The following is an 18,753-nucleotide window of genomic DNA, read 5'->3' on the forward strand; positions in this document are numbered from 1 at the left end:
TTAAGTAGCAATTATCAATATCATTTTAGATATGATAACAATATTATGGATATGTTTACAAAGCAAGTCCTACTTTTAGAGAAAGATACTGAAGTATTTTGGGGTGAAATTAAAAGATTCCCTGGATTCATTTAAAGATAACTCAATATGAAAGAAATAGAAAATGACATCCACCCAAGACTGGCTGCAAATTGATAATTGTCAAGTTCAGTGTAGGCAGATGGTATTCATTAAATTATTTTGCTTTTGTATGTTTCAAATTTTCTATGATAACATTTTAAAATCAGTAGCCTTCCATACATTTGGACTACAATATTATAAAGGCTTCTCTGCTATTCCAACAATGTAGCTTCTATATATCTGATATAAATGGAACACTTTGGTGATAAATGAGAGCCTTCCTTCTGATGCTGAGTATGTTTGTATCAACTTTAAGGCAACTGTATGACAATTCATTGGCAAGTGTGTCTATAGGCTTCTATCTATGTAGAAAGATACTACAAATAGTGGATAAAATGAATATGGTTCATTTGAGTTTATACGATAAAAATGATATTGATTTAGGTATAGTTCTTGCTCTTATCTAGAAAATACAGTAATACCTTCTAGGTGATTGCAAAAATAACTTATTTTATACCCTGGGTGTATTTTCCATTAGCAATAAATTGATAATTTTGTTTTGGAATTTTGGCTTTTAAAGTTTGAATTCATTTAAAATTTTTAAGTAACATTTGAGCCAGGTGCAGTGGTGCACCCCTGTAATCTCAGTGGCTTTGGAGGCTGAGGCACGAGCATCACATGTTCAAAGCTAGCCTCAGCAACAAAGTGAGACTACAAGCAACCAAGGGAGACCCTGTCTCAAAATTTAAAATAATAATAATAATAATAATAATAATAATAATAATAATAATAATAATAAAAAGAGTTAGGAATGTGGCTAAATGCCATTGGGTTCAATCCCTGGTATCAAAAAAAAAAAAATAACATTTAAGAAATACAATAGTACAGCTAGTTCCAACAATATATATTGTCAAATGAGTGAATGAGTTGTGAATATTTGGCTCAAAAATTCTATCTACTGTCGTGAGAGTCACAGGGAATCATTAATGTGGAATTCTTATTCTTAGAAAAGACCTTAAAATCTCATTTTGTTTGATCCTTGTCCTCTTGGCAGAATCAAACTGAGATGTAACAAAGCTAGAACTGCATAACCAGGCTTCTCCCACTAAGCTACTACTATTGTTTGATCTTAGGTAACCATATAGTGAACTTTCATGTCCTTATTTCTCTACTGAGGCATGTGAACTAGGTGGAAGACCTCAAATCTCCCCACAACACTGGATGACATTCACAGCAGAGCACACAACCACATATTTGCTCAAATTATTGGGGGTCCCACACATAAAATAGGTCACAAATTATTAGTAATTCCTGAGCTACTAAGTACATCAGGATGCAAGTGAGAACTGCTCGGGCAAACCTGAATTTTCTCCAACTTAAAATGATACATGTCAAATGTCAATGGTTTACAAACTTAAGCAATTTCTCCATTATTTCTAATGTATTATTCAGGCTTTCACAACTGATCAAAACAGATGAAGGTTTATATATTTTGAACTGAAAAATTTCTTATATTTCTCAGAACACTAATGTGGTTTATGTTTTCATCATTTTTTCCTGTAAAGTCTCAGTATTTACATTTATTTTTTAAGGTACTTCAAAGTGATCTATAAATATCCAGGCATGTGGAAAGCCTTTAAAATGACAAAACAATTCATTGAGTACTTGTTAAATTCCAGGCACTCTTCTACATGCACACATCTCTTATACAAATGGTAGGTATACTATGGATCATGGCAGAGGAAGCCTAAAATAAACACAGACAAATCCAACTAGAAAAGTCAAGAACACAACTCAAGAATGTGGAAAGCAAAAGAAAATTTCCCCAAATCATAATTATTATCTTCAAAGAAATATTTAAGAGAATTTTCAGCCACAAAACAAGATTCTATAAAATACTGACCCCTGAGAAACAAGGAAAATATCTTAGAAATTAAAATTACGGTAGTGATTTTTTTTTAATTGACAGAACAGCAGGATGTTCAGGAGAAAAAAAAAAGGGCTGGGGTTGTGACTCAGTGGTAGAGTGTTTGCCTATCACATGGGAGGTCCTGGGTTTGATTCTCAGCACCACATATAAATAAATAAAATAAAGGTCCATTGACAACTAAAAAACAAAAATGATAAAAGAATATTTTTTTAAAAAAAGGATAAAATAAAATCTCCCAGGAAACAGGACAAAATGTGAGTAATCACCTTGAGACTAAAGTCACGTCATTCTAGAGAGGTCAAATATGTGGTCCAGAGGCCGTTTGTATGTGTGTGTATGTGTATGTGTGTGTGTGTTTCACTTTTAAGCTAAGGATGACCCAGAGCCAGGCCTAACTTCTAGAACTATTCTTTTCTTGTTGTTGTTAATATGTTTTTAAGACATTAATGGGCCTTTATTTTGTTCACTTATTTATATGTGGTGCTAAGATTTGAACCCAGTGCCTCACACATGCTAGGCAAGCATTCTACTACTGAGCTACAACCCCAGCTCCTCTAGAACCATTCTTACTAACTGGACGCCCACTTTGGCAGCCAGATAGGATGAACAGGCAGCCACGGGATTGGCTGGCTGACCCCCAGTCCACTCACCTGCTGGTTTTGCTCTCCTGCTGTTTACTGAGCTCCATGTGCTAAGGCGGATGGCCCTGGCCCAGTTGGCTCACAGGGCCAACCTGTCCCCCAGAGTATACGCCATCAGGAACTACCAATTAGCACTTGAAGCTCACCAGGCTTTACAAGGCAAAGGTCATGTTTCCTTTTCCTGGTACAAAAATCTTCAAAAGGCTAAAGTCAATCAGCTACATTTGTCAATGAGGAAGATTAAAACTAAGCCTTTGTATCCAATTCCTTATATTTCTATCATGATGTAGATTTCCCAAAAGCAATCAGTACTATGATTTCTGTTACATATTATCTAAAGTGATAGTCAAGATTCTAGAAGAAAGAGTAGTTCAATGGTTTCTCAATTTTGACTGCTTCAAACTCACATAGATATATTCAATGCCATAATGAATGTTCCCAACCCTTCAGTTTTGGTTTCATTTAAGTAATCTAAACACACTCAATGTGTTTTGAGAGAGCTCAAAATTCCCAAAGTCCCTTATCTAAGGCCTCAGCTGGCAAACATGAATTTGTGGTTTAGGTTATGTAAGTAGAAAATAAACCTGAAGGGTATATTTTTCTGCCCTAATTTCCATGTTGATATAGATTTAATCACTCTATCTATAAATTTATATAAAGGCATTTATCATAGTCTTGTCATTAAGCAAATTTTTAAAAACTAAATTCAAATCACTACCCTAATCAAATAAAAAAATTAATAATGCTGGTAAATGATAGTTCAACTTTGTGCATTAAAAAATCAGGCTTTTGTAACGTTTAAAATAAGCCTTTTATCCCATTAAGGGCTGAATTGTGTCCGTTAAAAGTTCACATATTGAAGTATCTCCAAATATATTAGGGGACAGAGCCTTTAAGAGGAAAACGAGTTAAATGAGGTAATTAGCACAGGCCCTGATGCTATATGAGGGTGTAAGAAGACTGAATCAAGATACAGACAGGCACAAAGGGAAGGCCATGTGGAGACACAGGGAGAAGAGCTATCTACAAGCCAAGGGGAGAGGGGCTCAGAAAAAAAAAAAAAAAAAAAAAAAAAACAGCCCTCCCTGCACCACCTTGATCTTAGATTTCTAGTCTCCCCAACTGTGAGGGAATACATTTCTGTTGTTTAAGCCACGGGGTCTGAGGTAGTTTGTTATAGCAGCCCTAGAAAACTTATATAACTCCTTCCTCAAATGCACCTTTGTCCTCCAAGTTTATGATATCTAATGCCAATTTCAGTTTCATGGGAGATTGCCTGAAGGTCTTTGCAAAGCTTCTCTCCACACAGATTACATAAATAAGGTGCCAATATCTGAGTTATGGAATATTTTTTAAACACTGGAAATTACCATATTCTCATTTTTTGAAGACTGTTGCTTAAATACTAAGTATAGCATAGCTTTTCATTTAGAAATTTTCTATGTACAAAAAAAACTTGTTACTGAAAATTTAACACAGCTGTCTATTTTTTTACAAAAACAACATTGCTAAGATGAATTAATCTGAAGATGATGCTTTAAATTTTTAAAACATTTTGCTGGGTACCAAAATCTAATATGTAGTAAAAGAACACCATTTGGAAATTCAAATTTAATAAAGTTACTTTTTTTCAGTACTACAGGATTACCATATAAAATTTGAGTCTTGATTTAAATTTTATCATATGTATTACAGTATTATGTTTAACTGCCTCACAAAGAATTGTTTAGGTAACTTGAAAATATAGTATGGAGATACAGATAGAAATATAATTGAAGGAGAATACTATGAAGATTTTTGATTTCATAAAATGTTTTCTTTATTGATTAACAAAAAAGACAAATAATTTAAATTAATAGATGCATTAAATATGTTCTAGAAATTTCAAGTTAGAAGGAAAAAAGTCACAGCAGCATTTTTTTTTCTTTTAGGGGTAATGCAGTTGAGAATCTCACAGGGCCAAATACATAGCAATCGCCCCACAGAGACTTCATTGCTTAATTTGTGTGTGTGTGTGTGTGTGTGTGTGTGTGTGTGTGTGTATGGTATTGGCCGGTGTCCCTCAGAAGAGGGCAGAAAAAGGTTTTAAACCAACCATCTCTTCTATTATGAAGAAAGTCAAATACGAATTTGGATTTAATATGCAAACATCCAAGAATTTTGTCCATGGAATAACTTCCAAAATTACAAAGTAAACTTGAAAGTGCCACCTTAAAAATATTTGCCAATAATATGGGATTATTATTAAACATTAGGAAACAAAGTATTCTTAAGAAAGGGTGCCTTATGAGGAAAGAGGGAAACTAAAGGATATTAATTATATCTAAAGATGCTCAAGCTCCATGTAAGAGTTGGCCACCGCAATCCAAAGCACTTAGAAATTGTTTCCAAATGGAAATATTAAAAACAAAGGGAGGGAAAGGAAATAAACAAAAATAAAAACCTGGCCCTTAATCATGAACATCCTGCCAGTCATTACAAAAGGATTTATTTTATATCTACTGCAACTTAAGTTGAAAGTGCAACTCAACCCGGTTCTCTAGAAATTAATAATTTATAATGCAATCATTGAGAGCATGAGCCAGTCTTTCTGGGTTCAATTCCCATTCTCCCATTTCCTAATGATGTGATCTAGGACAAGCTGCTTAACCATTATGCATCCTAGTTTCCCCTCTTAAATGGAGATAACCAGAATCATGTCAGTGGGTTGTCATATTAAAGGAAGTTTCTCCATATAAATCCTTAGTGAATGAAATAACGATGTGCCATATGGTTATTGGTGGTAGAGTAATTCAAACTAACCAAAATCAGAGCAGAGTGAGTATAAAGTGACTGGTGAGGCTGGATTGGGGAAAAAACAAAAACAAAAACAAAAAACAATAAAAAATGATGAAAATTCCAGACTAGGTGATTTCTAAACACATTCACAAATTTTGCTTACATACAATTTTTTGCATCAGCCTTTATGTTCCTTAATGTTCCTGAAATTCACATCTGTTGATCTGAGCTGGGCTCATACACAGTATTGGACCAGACAATAAAGCAAACCATCTTTTAAGGTGTTGCTTGAAACAGCTGACCTTAGGGCCTATAGATGAAATAATAATCAGCACAGCTGATGGTTAAAGTAATGGTTAAATGACAAATTCACCAGCCCAGAACATTATGGGCAAATATTGTTGGCCAGCATACTGTGAACCACAGGGACTGGATTCTCAGTAGTGGTCTCTGTGACCACTCATCCAAAGATTCAGTAGTACAGTATGAAAGGCACTGGACACTCTGACTAGACCTTGACTCCAGCACACAGACTGTGCTCCTAACCACCCAACACACCAGGGGCCTGCCTCCACCAGCCCTTCCCCCTCCATCACTGACCCCACACCCCAGCTGAGACCTTGGCCAGCAGCTGATATTCTGCTACTTTCATTTATAGTACTGTGAAAGGTCTGGACCCATTTCAACAATGTTATCTGGCCCTGACTGCCCTCTTAAGAAAATATATCACATTTTCATTCCACTTCCCTATCACCTCCTATTCCCTGTTCTTCTGTCTCTTTGAGAAATTGTTTATCATGCAAATATAAATAGGGTTTTTTGACTAGTTGCAAAACTCTGGTGGTTAACAGTGCACATAGCATTTCTGATCCAATCTGTACTTATATACACCAGGATGTTCCTGAGAGATTTAGGCCAAAGTTGATTTCCCTCCCTGCTGTAAATGTGCTGAGTGTCCTTGGCCTATACTGGACATTCGATTTCTTCAGCATAAGTCCATTTTCTCAGCAATTCTCTTGGCCCTATCTAGCTCTTTACAGGCAGATAGAATAGCTTTGTGTATAGTCACTGTTTATTTCCTTGGTACATTTTCTATCTAACTACAGGTATGCTGTAAAAAAAAAAATGTTTAAAAGCCTTCTACTTTGAAGCACAAGGCAATAGAAAAAGATGGCAGATACACAAAACAAGTAAAAGAGAAATACTTCTCTTAAACAAAAGCTGAATGTGGTTAAACTCAAACTGAGTTTTTGAATTATATCAAAGCCAGGATGCAAAACCACACTGGCAAAAACACATAAAGCCCTGTAAGTAGCAAGTTAATGAATCAGAAGAGCAAAGCAACATGTGCCTAGAAATAAGCACCCTGCAGTGTGGTCTCCACAGTATTAAACTGCAAGATAATACATTAAAGAAGTCCTATTATCTAAATTTTGCTTAACCTTTTTTATAGTCAAAACTATTAATCCAATGTATTGTTCTCTTTTATTTAAGGAACATTTGAAATGATACTTTTAAGAACTATTTCATTCTCTCCTACATGCTGAGGAGAAGTAAGAATATCACAGCAGTGGCTAAGTGGTATAAAAAATTATTCAGTATTAAGAACAAGATTTTCTGCATCAGCAATAAATCAACTTGAAGGTAGTGTCAGAATTATGATTCCCTAATTGAAAGAAGCTCACCACCTTCAAATAATTTTGTTGCTGAAAAATCATCCTCCCAACTGACAAACTAATATATATTAGTCTCAGACACAAGTCCATGTCCAGTTCTAAAGATCTCTATACACTGCTTGTTTTATGTTTCTGAAACGTTTTACTGTCAGTGATTTATTTCAGGTCCATGTGGCCAGCCATTTGTTTATTCTATTGCATACCATCTGTTTTTCAGTAGAGAGGTTTCAAGTTCTTCTCATTCCCTACCTCATATCCCACAAAAAACAATTCATGATAGACATAGATTTAAATCATTTGGATTCACGTTCAGTTGGAAACTCGAGCTGCCCTTCCTTTATATTTGGCAAATGCTTTAATGGGATTAGCAAATTGTGTTATTATGAGGTACTTATGGAGAGAGGACACCTTTTTTTACAATGACAAATGATGTTAACAGTTTCATTTTGGGTGTTTAATAGCAGTACAGAAGATTTCTCTAATGTTACAGGAAATTGCTGTGATAGACCATAAAGTCTTATTGCAAACACTGTTCATATCTTTTATTTCTGAGAGTCAACGGATATGTGTATCAGGATATAGCAGGGTCTACAGTGGGGAATAAAGAACAAATTGCTTCACTTTTAAGGGGACATGACCCTTTGGGCCCATGGGCCTAAAAACCACCTGGTTCTTATGTGTTCGTCTCATTTCCTAAACCCTACATTCGTGGCTTTGTTTGTCTAGATGCTTCTGAGAGAAGGCCATCCCCAGACTTCCCCACAGAAAAGTGTGTGTACAGACTCCAGCTCGTCATCACCAATTGACTCCCATATTAGGGCTCACTTTGATTCAATCTACAGAAGAGCCAATCATTCAGAGAATACAAATTCTTGTTGAAACTACACAGGCAATGTGTAAGGTGTTAATTACCATATTTACAAGAATCCTTGCTATTTTCATGGAGAGGAGGTATCTGATGATAGGGCCCAACAGCTGTCCACAGTTCATGGTTGACGTCTGAAGGCTGAGAAACTTCCGTCTTGAGGTTTACTTGATTTTCACTAGTCCTCACCAAATCAGAATCAGCTATATTTGGGGGATAAGTGGCATCCTCGTGGATGTCTGATGGACTCGGTTTACTGAAAGTGTTAAGTGACATTTGTACTAAAGCTTCATGGATGAGGAGTGAATTTTCATGACACAAACCCTCAGATCGATTAAATTCCATTACCTGTGTAAAGAAATACAGAAAAAGTACTATAATTTATCCAGCAACTTAAACAAATGTAGTATGTAGTAAAGTGTTTATTTCTACTAGAATCTCACAATCAAGACCTCAATAAGAGTGACATCAATAAGAATATCACCATTTACTCTTTCTTCTCATTCCATTTAAATGAGCTAGAACCAAAGCTTTCAATTCACTATGTACAATGTCTTTTATAACAAAGCTGAAGTGTCTTAGACTATTAAAGAGTTTCTACTTTATTTTAATCAAAGAGAGAACATTTTAATTTTTACTAAATAAAAATTGAAAACATATCCATATATACGTAAGGAATTTGCAATAAATGTAATTTAGCAAACTTGAAAGAAAAATCAGATGCAACACAGTTCTTTCTTATATACTCATTAGCTTTTACAACTTCATGCATCATCAATAAAAAGCATACATGCAACACATATAGCACAGAAAACTAAACTCCTGGGATAATGGAATTGCCAAGCCTTGTCAGAGAGGATGAAAAGAAAACACATAATCTGCTGAGAAAGATTTCATCCTACTCAGACACATCCCAGGTCATTAATTAGCATTGACACAAGATAGAAAAGATAGGTAGAAAGGAAACAAAAGGGTGAGGAAAAGAAACTGTATCTTTAACTCCAGAGCCTATGGGAAAGCTCCTCTCACCTTTTATCCCCAGGCCAGTTTCTCCTCCACACCTGGAGCAAACTGAATCCAGCAAAGTAGAAAATGAATAATTACTGACAAATGTATGAATCCTAGAATTATTATAAATTCACTCATCTATGAAAATTGCCTCATTTTGATTAAGCTCAAGTGCATTATTAGCTTACACAACGTATTTTCAGACTAAACAAAGGGAGATGTAATATTTTTAGAAACCTATAATCTAGGATACATTCCCAATGTTACCTACCGATCAGATAGAGGAGACAACATGGAACTAAGGGCCTGAGAAAGGCCAGGCTCCCATAAATGGCCTCACAATCACCAGGCTGAGGCCATTCCCAATTACATTTCCATGCCCATCTGAGACCCCAAAGCTGCTTCTTACACTCAACAGCACTGCTCTGAAAACACATCTGCACTTTCACTTTCTTTTGGCTTTTGCTTTTCACTTTCTAAGGAAGCACTCCCTCTTTGCTAAAACCTGATTCATTCTTAAACTATTTTCTGTGATAGGTCAAGAGCCTGGAAAGTAGAGTAGAGGTATCATCTTTCTTTGGACAGATCTCTTTGAGTCCCATTATGGTGACAGTGCAAATCATGTTAACTATTATTAGTGGTATGGATTTGGAATTTAATCTATCCAATTCACAAAGAGAGAATAAGCTTAGCATAACAGAATAGTGTTTTATTTGCATATAATATATATTCATACCTAACTGGTGCATGAATCATAGATAATAGAATATTCTTATTATATCCTATAAGAATAGATTATATAAACAGGGTCCTTAAAATACTGGAAAAATGGCATGCTCACAGTGAACATGCTTCTAAGGCAAACCTGCCCTCACCTCACTGGGTCAATCTGATTCTATGTTCCTTCCTCAGGGAAAGGTGTCTCTGAATACAATGATCCAATAGAACCTTGGTCTTTAAAATTTCCATGTTTTAAGTCAAGACACATGCATTGCTTCTGAAAGCTCCTAGCTTTTATTATATACTAATTTGAGACGCTTTTGTGAGCTCTTACACAACAATGAGTAACACCAGTGTGTGTATAGCATCCTGGGAGGACTGAGCTTGCCTTTGAAAGCTGCTTCGACACCCTGGAAGAGCCATACCTCCTTGCTTCCTGGTGGAAAGGCTGCTGGGAGTCTACTCTGCCGGCTGTGCTTCCTGGGACACTGCAGGCCCTGTTGGGTGCCCATGCTCTCTCTCTCTCTCCCTCTCCACCACCCTCTGGCCCTCACTCAGCCACTCCAGGTTTTGCTGGTACTCCTGGAGCTGATGGTCCAGCTCACTGCAGTTCTTCAGCAGAAGCTCCTCCTGAGTCTGGCACTCCCATTCCTGCGCCTGCAGCCAGCTCTCCTTGGCCTCTTGCTCCCGCTGCTGCTGGTCACACCTGCGGTGCCAGCGCTGCTGTTCCTGCTGGAACTGGTGTTGGAGCTTATGGATGTTAGCCAGCTCCTCACACTGCTTCTCCAGGTTGCGGGACTTTTCCTGGTCTTGGAAGGAGCCGCCTCACAAAGAGCGGCTGGGAGCCAGGCTCTCCCACTGGAGAACCAGCTTGTGGATCTCAATGTGGCTATCCTGAATGGTCAAGGAGGCCTATAGGGCAGCAGAGGACAAATGAATAAACAAGCTTGTGTATTGTTTGCCTCTTGGGTTGGAAACATCCCTGAACACAAAATGTATAATCAAACTATTTCTTTTAATATTCTGTCCTTTTTCCAAATCACATGTAAAGACAGACTTTGGCATTTCAAATAGGTTTATCTTTAGTTCTTAATGACATTATCTGGGAAATTACAGAGAGAAGAAATCATGCACAGAATCAATATCATTTTTCCTTAGTGTCTGAGGGGATTGGTTCCAGGACTCCCTTAGTGTTTGCACATAACCTACACACATCCTCCTGCATACTTTGAATCATCTCTAGATGACTCATAATTCCTAATACAATGCCCACACATCACTTCATGTGCACAAAGCCAGTGTAATACTCAGCAAGATGCAAACTCAAGTTTTGCTTTTTGGAACTTTATGAATTTTTTTCCCTACATTTTCTATCCAATGTTGTTTGAATGAAAGGATGCATAAAATGTGGTTACAGAAGGTTCATTTTACTCAATCCCTTTTCTGGAAATGTCATTGATTGCCAGCTATTGGATAATATTTAAGTAAGTCTACTTAATAATAATATAGTACATAAACTCATAAGACTCTACATTCTCATTCTAGACCTCATTCTCTTTCCGAGTTCTCCCTATTAATAAATTAATAGTCACATTAATTTTAAAATCTATGTAAACCTAGTAATATCTTTTATTTGAATCCCAAACCAGAAATTACTTGAGTCACATAGGTTGCTTTCATAAAGACATAAAAATAAAAGTTAACTATTTGGAGAGATTTGATAAATATCTCTTTATAGCATAATGTTTAAGGATAGCAGTTAATGCTATGTTCAGGATATATGTAAGTGGCTGAATAGTCTGCTTACTGTTATGTCTTTGCATTTTCACAGGAAGGTCATGCATAAAACACTAAGCTGAAATTCATTTGTTTAATAGATTGCTAACAGGAGGCTGGAATGATTAAAATAGATACTCTAAATCCCAGAGGACTTACCAAACATATTTTAAAAAAACATTTTGAGTTATGGTATCTGCCTATGAAAAGTTTGGCAACATCACAGAAAATAATTGCCAAGATTTGGATAGATACCACTAAGCCAAAAAATTCTCTGTGAATGTCCTTGGAAGCTTTTCATTTTGAAAGTTCCCATTTAAAGTGCAAAGATGTACAGAAGGGGCAGATTGAAAATGGACACATACTGGGTATCTGGGTATGTGTGTATTTTGACTTATATGAGAAATCATTACTTTCTTAGGAATAAATTCACATTTTTCCTTTCTAATAATTTTTTAAACAGTCCATATAACATATGCTGGGAAGATGGGGGTTTGAATATTATTAGTTCTTTGTTCAGCAGTTTTCTAAACTTTTGAAAGTTAGAGAACTAAAATATATTTTAAATGTGTACCCGTTTTAGAGTAAGACTCAAAAAGACATTAATGGGGCCTTTTGAAATGAAATTCATATTTTTAGATTTGAGAATTATTTTTAAAATTTCAGGCTCCCTTGAATATTTGGTTAATGACCTTTAAGAGCTGTTAGAGAACAATGATTATCACTGAGAATAGATGATATTTAAAATGCTCTTTAAATATGAAATAATTAGCAAATAATAAACCACTCAGGACTCGCTGACCTGGCAGAACATGGGCAATGATAACTCTCAGGTAAGGATTACCATTAGAATAATTCAGCATGACTATGAAGACTTCTTTTGTCTACTTATCATTTGGGATAAGACTATTTTCTTCCCTTACACAGAGGTGGGATTCAAAGATTGGATATTCATTTCCCAAATTAAAGTTTGCACTTATTTTTAGGAGAGAACAGCACTTTTTTAGGAATCCACAATTCATTCTCTCTTCACTTATTTTGCCAGAATATCTGTGCCTTTTCCTTTTTTCACTCATTCTACCTATTTTCTGACCCTATTCTCAAATGATAAAATTTCATTTTCATCTCATTCAGACACGCTTATGTAAAAACGTTAAGCATGGATAAGAAATTCAGCTTCTAAAGAGATGACTGTACCATGAATGAAAATCTTTCAGAGACCATATCCTTATTTTTTTTATTTTATTTATTTATTTTTTTTATTAGTTGTTCAAAACATTACATAGCTCTTGGCATATCATATTTCATACATTTGATTCAAGTGGGTTATGAACTCCCATTACCCCCCCCCCGTATACAGATTGCAGAATCGGTAGGGAAAGGGAGAGAGAAGGGAAATTGCATGGAAATGGAAGGAGACCATATCTTTAGAGCAGCCAAAAAGTTTTAGCCTGGTTGAAAAAGTCTACTGTAGACTTTGGTGTTTCCCAAGTGGCTTCAACCTAATGCATTGAAAAAATGAGGTCATTTAGGTCACAGGGCATTTTGAAACTTGAATCCACTTGGGGCTGGCTGCATTCAGAGTTGAATAGAAGAGAGATGAACTTGTATTTTACCAGGTAACACAACCCAGGATGCTCAAGTTTTTTTATTCCTTAGTTGACATTTAAAAGAAAGCATATTTTTAAACATATTTGTTTTACATGATAAATTCATCTCTAAGAACACCTATTCCAGATCAGCATCTCTGATGTAAGGCACTAAAGGCAATTCCACAAACTGTGAATAAGGAACTTACTATCACCACTGTTAATTAACAGACTTTCAGAAGTTTCATCTGAAGCAATAAATCAAGAAAATGAAATTGATAGGACTATTAAAGAGCAGTTAAATAACTAATATTTTCAAATTTTTATTTTCTACCTGGGATATACTTTAAAGAATCAATGGGAAAACTATTAAAATAAAAAAGTTAATTGAGTATACCAGTTAAAAAATAAATACATAAATATCAATACCTTTACTTACAACCATTAGGGAAACATATATATAGTGCCTATATGAAGATATTCTAAATCTTTCTAACAGAACATAAAATAAGAGATGACTGGCCCATGTTCTTAGACAAGAGGACTGGTTATGGCAGAAGTTCCAATTCTCTCCAATTTAATTCATAAATAAAATAAAATTTTGATTTTGTGGCCTTGGTAGGAAATAATTGACAGAGTGATTCAAAAGTTCTGGTAAAAGTATATGTAAATATATGGAAAAATAAGAGGAGACTAGCACTGTCATATATTCAAATGTAATCCAAAGTTTATTCATTAATCAATGTGATAATAATGAAGTCTTGATGTAATTGGGTTGAAGTATAAATAAGGACACAGCAAATGCAGTATGATTTAACATTTTTTGGTGACAAATTAGACTTAAACTTCTTTTCAGATTCAAAAGGTATACAAATATGAAATATGAATGAATAATAAACCAGGAAGGGTTAAGAAGTTTAGTCTCACTAGTAATCACAGAAATGCAAATTAAAATAATCAGATTCTTAACCCATTTTCAAATTGAAGAGAAAAAGACAGAAAGAAAGAGAAAGAAAAAGAAAATAGTTCTAGTAATTTATCCTGAAGAAACTGGATAAATTATGGCTACAGAGATCAGCATACAAGGATGTCCACATTTTGTGCTATTAATAGTACAAAAGTGTAGTTAATCAGTGATTGCATAAATTTCATAGACTTGAATATTACATATTCATTGAAAATCATGCTACTGCAGAATAGAGGATGGCATAGACAGGTGTTGCTAACATATATACACAAAACAATCCAGAATCTGGAGGGATGTGCACCAGATGATGGTGGTGATTCCTCTCCACAGACTCACAAGCCATTTCTTTTATCTATTTGTAGTTCCAAATTTCTTCAAATCCTTTTTACTAGATAAACATTGATTTTATAGCATTACAATTTTTTAATCAGTAAATTAAGCAACTGGGTGCCCTGACCCTCTTTTTTTGTGCATGACCTGAGGGATCCCTCAGCACTCTAATCCTCAATTCAAACATATTTTTATGCTTATTTTTCCTTATAAGACCTTTGAGAATAGGTCTTGTGGTCCTTTTGCTTTTGTGGACTTAACCCTCAGCACAGTGTCCAGCACAGACAGAGTGGGTATTCAAAAAATGTTAAGCAATGGGGAAAGGAAAAAAAAAAGAGTGGATGGATTATTTAACTACTCCTAAATGCTCCTAAGGCCACATGTGGAAGTGAAAAAGTTTAGGTGTGAATTTAAGTTTTCACCAGAAAATGTGAAGTCATGCTACACTCACCTAAGAGCTTCATTGTAAATGTAAAGCCAGAACATATTCATCACTATTTTCTAAAGATATGAACTGTTTTATGGTTTCAGAGAAGAATGGTATAAAATGTAGTAGTGGTGTTGCCTCATGATTACAAAACCAGGTGAAGTTCAGCTCATCTGCCTGGCTTACTCTTAGGGGGTTGGTATTCTTCTGAGATCACTTACTACCTCTCAAGATATTCTAATTTCTAAAGTCTGGGAATCATCAAAGTGAATTGCATTAAGAGAAACATTCACAAGGTCAAAGATTAGCAGAAGGTCGTTACCTGAAGGTTATATAAAAGACAGGTTAAATTCTGTATAGCTTGTACAATCTGAAAAATAAGATGGTATATATCAAATTCTTGAAAATCTTTCATTAGCTACAAATCAAAAAAGCATAGTCATATATTTAAAGCATACATAGCTTACCTCTGACTGTGAAGATTCTGAAAAACATCTATATTTCATCTACAAAACATAAAAACATAAGAAAATGAATAGCCACTCTACCTTTTGAAAAAGCTGTTCTAAAATGCATGACCTGCATCCTCTCTAAACTCAGTTACCTCATCTATAGTGACTCTGAATCCTCCTAGGAAGAAAAACCTACAGGAACCCCCACTTGAAAGCAAGAGCCTCCCTCATGCAAACTTGGTGTTAGGGATGCATGGCAAGTTTTACCAAGCCAGGTCTTAAAACAAGGGAGGACTGAGAGGAAGCCTTGCAAGGGACACATATTTACTGCATGCAGACCGCACTATAAACTGAGCACTCTGTGCCCAGGTTGAAGTTGTCTCCTGAGTCACACTGACCCCTTACATCCTAGAGGCCAGATTTAGAAGACAGAAAACATTATATCAGGCCTCCAGCTCCCTGCCTCACTGGCTAAAATAGTCCCTGGTTGGGATAAGAAAACTGGTCTCCCCCAGAGCCTGCCTCAATTAGACTTCACTGGGCCAGTGCAAAGACTATAAATGAGGTCACAGGAGACATCCGTTCCTTGGGAAGTGGGTCTATGCTTCATTCTTTGTCCTGCCCACAGCACACATTAACGGAACATGTGGATACTAAGGGTTTCCAGTTTCCGGAATTGAATTAAACTTTTGCTTATTCACCTATTGTCTATCTTTCAAATTGTACGTAAACCAGTGAGAAGCAGGACTTTGCATATTCAATATTATATCTGCAAACCTAAGAATGATGTCTGGCATGCAACAAACACTTGAATTTGATTGCACTCCACTCAATAAGTACTGATCACCCACTATCGACTCTATGCTTTATCCTATGGGAGATCATTTGACTCCCTGATCTCCAAGAGCCTATAGTTTCCAGTATGCTGCTTGTTTTCATCTGAGAAGATCTAATTTTAAATGTAAAAAACAGTCAGCCATGGTAATGTTCTCAGGTAACTTTCAGCTTGTTGTTAAATGCAATCAGTTCAGGTTGATGATGAGCTAACCAGATCTTCTCTTCCCCCATATGGCAAATTAAAAATTTCATTACTGAGAAGACCCTCCAATAGAGAAAAGCCAAAGTCTGAATAAAGTAGATGAGATTTAAAAAGCATTAGATCTGTGATCAACCCTATGGAAGATAACAAGGACTAAGTATCCCCATTCTTTAGTGAGTTTTGGAGTTTTTGCTTTTCTAATGCTTCTGTCCTTGCCCATCCAAATTTTATTATTTTTGTAGCAAGAAATCCAATGGTATAGAATTTTTATACTCTAAAAATTAAACACATAGAAATGAGTTGCCTTGTGCTACCCAAGAACTACCATTACTAGTGAGAAAGGAAATTGCACATTATCCTTTTAATGGAGTTGGTCTGCCACCTTGTGGTTCAAGAGCATAACTGCAATTGGTGGTTAACAGGATTTCTGCCATTGGGTTTTTGGAAGTGGGTGGTGGTGTTTTGTTTTTTTAATTCTTTCAGTAATATGTTTTAACCTTACCTTATTAAGTGAGATAATTGGAAACTATCCATTATACAATTTTTAAGAGTGTGATTTCAAGTGGTACCTCAGCTTAGTTCCTCAAAATGCCTTATTAAGTGCCAAATTTTCTAGATAGGTTAATACAAAGAGGAACCTGGACACTTAATCTCGATTATCCTCCTGTGACTAAATCATGAGTGGGAGCTGCTGCGATGGCTTTCCATTCAAGATTAAACTATCACTGACCAACTCTTCCTACCTCCCTCCCTCTTTCCTTCCTTCCTGATAACATGAAAACAGTTAAAAGCTACAAAACAGATTTAAAAGTGAAGTCTGTACTGAGAAGGATGAAAAGCAGAAACATTTTAAGACACATAAGTTAGAAAGTTTACAATCAGAAAACATAAAACATTTATATATATATATATATATATATATATATATATATATATATATATATATATATATATATTTGTTTTGTCACATTCACTTGTCTTATAAAGTTTTAAAATTACAGTTGTCTTTCCTATGTTTTTTTTTTAAATCTTTGAACTTTTTCTCCTAGCCATATGTAATACATACATCACCTTACACTGATTAAAGCTAGACCCTTTGAGGCCCTTTCACACATAGTATTTCAATGAAACAATGTCTAATCAGGACGCTGATGAAAAAGATATTTACTTTGTGGTGCTGTTTTTTAAAATTCTTTATTTGATGTCATATTTTTAAGAGAGAGAGAGAGAATTTTTTAATATTTATTTTTCAGTTTTCAGTGGACACAACATCTTTATTTTATTTTATGTGGTGCTGAGGATCGAACCCAGTGCCCAGCACATGCCAGACGAGTGCGTTACCACTTGAGACACATCCCCAGCCCTTGATGTCATATTTTATACCAAATACAAAATGCTACATTTACCACATATAGATGACATACACATTTATGTTCTTTCCTACACTGGCACATGCTGATACTTGATAATGGGCCTCATTCAGTGCAATATCTGCACTTTGCCCCTCTGATGCCACAGTCAGATGTCTCCCTTTAAACCACAAGTCAAGTGGTTTGTCACTTGGCCTTATCACTTCCTTCATGTCTGCTTTCATAGCATTATATCAAAGAGGCCTTCCCTGGCCACCCTATCTAAAATGGAACCATTCTAAGTCTGTCACTCTCTATCTCTTCTGCCTTGCTTATTTTTCTTTATAGCACTTGATGCAGCCTCCATGTTTATTTCTTTATATTTTGTTCTTCCTAAATTTAACTTCTTGGAGAGCAGGTATTCATGTCTTGTTCTACTATATCCTAGCACCAAGACAATGGTACACGACATATAGTAGGTACTCAATAAACATTTTTTTTTCATTTGTCAAAACAAATCTTTACAAAACAACCTTCCTTCTTTCTGTGCTGCTGCCAGTAAAGAGGCTGCCTGAGGAGGCTCTCCTGGATCAGGCTTAATAAGGAGGTGAGGTTCTAGATGGACATCCTCAAAGCCACTCAGCTCCCCCAGTTCAGCATAGATATGCAGCTTTTCCTCCAAATATGTGCAAATTTGCTGGTCTTGATTACTGAGTATTTCTGTGGAATAGAATTTACCATAGAAGTTTATCACTACCATGAATACAACAAATTATATACAAATTCAAGTTAGGAGATAAAGATGCTACTTAGTTAGTGAGTTGTGTGATCTAAAAGGTAAAGCTAATTCCATTGGGTATGACAGACCCAGGTTCAAATCTTGCTTCTTCTACTTAGTGACTGTGGCCCCCAGCAATTGACTTATCAACACTCTCAGCTTCCTCTGCACTTCATTCCCCTATTTCCAGAAAACCCTGCAAAGTTCTTCTTTGTTTATGCAGGCTGTTTCCTATTAAGACTAGACACCCTGCTCAGGAATAAAAATTGAGGCAGCCCTGTCCAGAATGAGCGAATGCCCACAGGGGA

At 35.8% G+C, this 18,753-nt stretch overlaps 1 pseudogene; it reads right to left on the reverse strand.

Moving 5' to 3' along the window:
* Positions 1-8,049: 8,049 nt before the first annotated feature.
* On the reverse strand, positions 8,050-17,900 carry LOC131424887 (rho guanine nucleotide exchange factor 28-like; annotated as a pseudogene).
* Positions 17,901-18,753: the final 853 nt, after the last annotated feature.

Source organism: Marmota monax, unplaced genomic scaffold (genome assembly GCF_021218885.2).
Source record: "Marmota monax isolate L192 unplaced genomic scaffold, Marmota_monax_Labrador192_F-V1.1 WCK01_AAM20220418_F8-fsc00466, whole genome shotgun sequence".
Classification (NCBI taxonomy): domain Eukaryota; kingdom Metazoa; phylum Chordata; class Mammalia; order Rodentia; family Sciuridae; genus Marmota; species Marmota monax.